At 43.4% G+C, this 5241-nt stretch overlaps 1 protein-coding gene across 1 annotated transcript in view; it reads right to left on the bottom strand.

The window, feature by feature from the left end:
- The window catches only part of LOC116543215 (sodium-dependent phosphate transport protein 1-like), a 39060-nt gene that overhangs the window by 302 nt on the left and 33517 nt on the right, over window positions 1-5241 (bottom strand). The window lies entirely within an intron of this gene.

Below are 5241 nucleotides of genomic sequence, written 5' to 3'. Positions count from 1 at the left end.
CTAAGATTGGTAAACAAAGAAAAAAATAGTGCACACAAATGTCATTGGTGAGTCCTTGTACCCAGAGGACATAAGAAAGCTTTTCAGCATTTCAAAAAGATGTTCTGGTCTATTATATTTTTCTCAAGTTGTCTTCCTTCCATAAGTGATAGGTTATCCTAGGCATTCTTTTACACATCTCCCCTCTAGACGTAAAAATAAATATGGCTATCTATGCAAGTTTATCATCCTTCCTCTTCCCTATTCTCAACAGTCTTTATGTAAAAGATCCAAACAATTCTAACATTTTGCTAGGGGCAGGCACATGGTATGAAACCATCCATCAGTTGCTCTATATCTATGTTGTATCCTGAGAACAAAACAAATCAAAACAAAGCGAAAAACACAGTGCATACCAGTGGGGTTTAACACTCTGGTAGTTTGATATTGCTGCTCTCCCTATATATTTTACCCACAGTCATAATAAGGCATACCTTTTGTACTGTTACCAAATTCTTATTCTTTGTAAACAAACTTGTTACTAAGAAAATGAAAATAAAGCCCTCCTTTGTGGTCCTGCACCCACCACACTTTTTTTTTGGACCCTACCCAAAACTGTCACCAGTCCTTTCAAAGAACAATTGCTGTCGTCTATGTTTACTGGGATAGTGGACTCTGGCAAGTTAGGGTGAAACTAGGCTTTACCTAGTTAGTCGGTGTCCAGATTAGCTCCTTCGATGTCATATTCTCCAAAACCTGAAAATGGGGACTGGCCAAGGTTCTAAACTGGGGTGTCAATCCAGGGGCCTATGTAGAGTGACTCCAAGGCCACTGAATGCTTTAATTGGTTGACACAGAAAAAGACCTACAGGAGGTTAAAATACTGTCACAGTCCTGAAATTCTTTCCTGCCCAATGCCCATGTGGCTGTGATGGTGTCTGAAGGGAGAAACAGGCCTATGAAGTGACTGAGTCTACTCACAGGTGCAAAAGTGGAGGGAACATTTCCTACTAGTCACGTGTCTATGCTCTGTCTCTGTCTTTGAGGAATAGAACTGCATTGTCTATTTCTCTTTACAAACCCAAACACATTCACCTAAATCTACTGTTAACATCTATTTACATAGTAAACAAATGTGAATCCTTCAAGACAATTCTTCAAGATGGATCTCAGGTGGCTAATTGGGCCTAAATTTAAAATAGAGCCAAGAAGCAATTTTCTGACCAGGTAGGAGTCACACACATACTCTCAATTCCCTGAAAACCTGCATCCATTCATATTTGGGACTTCCAGCATTCACCTGAACCAAGCAATCGGAGCTCAGCAGCTTCAGTCAATCAATCAGGGTTCAGCTGTATTGACCAACCAGAACTCAGTTTTGCCAACCAATCAGAAATCAACTATGCTGACTAATCTCAACTAAATTTCTTTCAAGCTTTTATTTACATAAATGAACCTGATTAAAAAGACAGGTGGGGCCAGACCCAGTGGCTCATCCCTATAATCCCTATAATACCAGCACTTTGGTAGGCCAAGGAAGGTGATCACTTGAGGTGAGGAGTTAGAGACCAGTGTGGCCAATATGGTGAAACCTCCGTCTCTACTAAAAATACTACTAAAACTACTACTAAAAATAGAAAAACTAGCCAAGTGTGGTGGCAAGCGCTTGTAATCCCAGCTACTAGGGAGGCTGAGCCAGGAGAATCACTTGAACCCTGGAGAAGGAGGTTGCAGTGAGCCAAGATCATGCCACTGCACTCCAGCCCAGGTGACAGAGCGAGTCTCCGTCTCCAAAACAAACAAACAAACAAACAAAAAACATGGGTGGGAGGGAACATTTGCTGTAAAAAACTGGGCCTGGCTTGGCGTGGTGGCTCAGTCTTAAATCCTGAAACTTTGAGAGACCTAGGCAGAGGACTGCTTGAGGCTGAGAGTTTGTGACCAACCTGGGAAACATAAAGATCCCATTTCTATATAAATAATATTAAAAAAAGCAGCAGGGCATGGTGGCGTGTGCCTAGTCCCAGCTACTCAGGAGGTTGAGGTGGGAGGATCACTTGAGCTCAGAAATTCAAAGCTGCAGTGAGCTGTGATGGTACCACTGCCCTCCAGCCTGGGCAACAGAACAAGACTGACTCGAAAACAAAACAAAATAGAAAACTGAGCCTTCCCTTCATTCTTTGGAATCCACTTTCATTTTGTACCCTGGGTTTCCTCTCCACAGTCTGCAAACAATTCGCTGGAATAAAGTCTCTTTCCTCCAAATTCCTATTCAGAAAACTGTTGTTCACATTCTTGGCATCAAAAGTGAGATTTGAAGCCCTGTCCTGAGCCAAATCATGGGTGGGTACCAGCAAGAGTCCCTTGAACTCAGTTGTCTTCTCAGTGGTGCCAGTGGGGAGGGAAGGGTTGGATAAGTCCTCTCAAATTCAGACCTCCCATGCTTTGGTTGAAGTCTCGGAGACTTTATTCTTTCCCTGTAGGCCCCTCCATCTGGACTCCAGAGAGGACATTATTACCTGTTGGCCCCAGTTTGGAGGAGGGGAGCAGTTTCCTAGCCTTAGAAATTCCCTCTACCCAGACCCCAGATGGGACATTCCCTTTTGACCTCAAGTTTAGTGGGGGGATCTTTCCAGTTTCAATCAGTTTCCTCCAACCAGACCCCTGAGAGGACATTCCCTCTCAGGGATTGGCTCCAGATTGGCTCCAAGTTTGCTGGAGGCTTTTCAAGTTGCCTTCCTCTGACCATCCAACTCTAGAGAGCTTCCCAGCTGGCCCTGGGTTTTGTGGGGGGCCTTCCCATTATGACTTCTCCAGTCTATAAGGTTTTGTGGGGACACAGGCACTAAGGGTAATGGAAGGGATGACTTCATCAGGTGAGTACAATGGGTAGCCTGTGTTGTAAGTTTTTCCCTGCTGATCAACCACCTGCTGGGACTCCAGATGGCTTTATAAGCAAAATTTATGGTCTGCTCAGTTGTAATTGGCTAGGTCTCTGAACAAAAATTACCCACGATAATCTTCAACTTTGCTGGACCAGACAGGGCTCCTCTGAAATTCCAAAGCTTGCCTCTCTGTGCACACAAAGAAAATACTGAACCTCTCAGAGACATTGGGCAGCCTTTATCAGTTGGCACTTTGAAACTTGTAAGCAGAATCAAGAGGCCACCATTGTCTCTCTTAAAGAAAATAATTCCAAATTGAGTGAGTACCTTAATATAATTGGAAAGCGAGATTAGTGCCCGCAAGACAGACCAAAGCTGCAAAAAATCCTCTGGAAAAACCTTCTCCTGGGCCCTCTTTCCTGTTGTTCTGCCTGTCTTCTGCACCGTTTTTTTTTTTTTTTTTTTTTTTTTTTTGCCACCTCTGCTTTATCTTTCACTCCCTCCTTCCTCTTTTGCTTGTTCACCTGGTTGTCTGAAAAGTTAGAGCACTGGCCAACACTGGGGCTACTCTATCTATCCTTAGCCCTGGTATGCTGTCAGTGTTCCCTTCCTGCAGCCCTGACTTCCTTCAGATGTTTGGGGTAGCCAACCAGCCTATCATGGTCTCTAAATCTTTGCCTATCCCCTTCCAACTAGGACAGTTCCCTGGCAGTCATTGTTTATTTACTTGTCCCATTGGCCTCTCTAAAATTCCCAGGAAGAGACTTCTTAGAAACCTACTAGACCCGTATTTCCTTCTCTCAAAAAGAGTAAATATGTTTGAGCTATCCTCACCTGGAGACTTTGCCACAGAAACAGCTTTTACCCAAATTCCCATCTATTTAGTTAACCTCATCAATGCTACCCATCCTGCTCTCCAAGAGGTACCTGAGAGTCTTAGGGCACAATCCAAAACTGATGTTGGTCACATGCATTCAGCACCTCTGATCAAGATTCAGGTAAACCGAATAAGCCCTCGTCCACCATTAAGCAATACACCCTGAATCCGAGGCCCAGACTTGTGTACAGACTAGAATGGACAACTTTACACGAAAGAAACTTTTCCCTTGCACCAGGCTTTACAATACTCCTAGTCTCTCCATCTGTAAACCCAACGGTAGAGTATAGCAATCTTTCCAGGATCCTAGGGCTATCAATAACATAGTCATTCCTCAATACCCAGTAGTTCCTGACTTTCATACCTTACTCTCTAATGTTCCCCTGAAAGCCAATACTCTTCAGCTGCTGACATTGCTAGTGCCTTCTTCAGTATACCTGTACATCCTGACAGCCAGTACCTTTCAGCTATTGACCTTGCTAGTGCCTTCTTCAGTATACCTGTACATCCTGACAGCCAGTATCTTTCCCATGGTTTTCCAAGTCTGTCAGTTTGATCATATCACTCTGTTATTACCTAAGACTAGCACTTGCTTTGACCACATTCTCTGTCTCTCGTCTGTAAATGGGTCTTTGAATTTTCTTGACCTCTTAGGAAATTGTGCTGCCACGAAGACTGTTTTTGGCTCCAGTTACCATAGTCAAGAATTTTCCTATCCCTGTCTTGGGACATGAAAAAAATGCAGGCATTTGCCTTCTGGATCAAATCATTGCTCCCATCACAATTATTAAAACCCCCGGAAGCATTATGTTTGCCTCCCAGGTGTAAGAGAGCTCTATCAATTATTGATTACTACCCTAATGACAACCCCTCAGATTGTAAAAATGATAGCTGTAGACACTCTCAAGGAAGTGATTTACCTGGGAAGGTTAACCTTAGTGAAGGAGCTAGATTAGGAAGGTTTCTGGGATCGTGGTTTGGACTAGGCTCTGCTTGGAATGAATATATAAAGAAAAACATTTCTTGCACTGTTTATAGAATTGCCCACTCCACTGCCTGAGAAATAAGGGCGTAACAGGTCCTGAGACTCCCTTGCTTGTGTGGTCCTGGACAACCGCAGTGCTTCAGCCTATCTTCTCACTGCGCAAGATGGTGTTTGGGCTGTCACTAACACTCATCTGCACCTGAACACATACTTCCAGTCAGGCCGAATTAGAAACATCTACGATCCTCAAATCTTTGAAAAGCATATCCCTATAAAGTCTACTGGCTGGACTGACTGGGTGAAATTTCCAATTTCTAGATCTTTTCAGCCAGCTTCCCTCAGGATAGGATCCCTTCTGTGTTCTACTCTACAAGTCAATGATCTTCCACATATTTGGGCTATACATTTGACTCTCCTTTAAAATTGTTCTACAGTTGTTAAAACAGTTGTTCTAACAACTGTCTGCAAGAGACCTCCATCCGGATCATGTTTACCCAACATCCTTCATTTGCATA

The sequence above is a fragment of the Sapajus apella genome, unplaced genomic scaffold, assembly GCF_009761245.1.
Source record: "Sapajus apella isolate SASKATOON/1434 unplaced genomic scaffold, GSC_monkey_1.0 scaffold184, whole genome shotgun sequence".
In the NCBI taxonomy this organism is placed as follows: Eukaryota; Metazoa; Chordata; class Mammalia; order Primates; family Cebidae; genus Sapajus; species Sapajus apella.
This window is presented reverse-complemented; position numbering and strand designations above follow the sequence as displayed.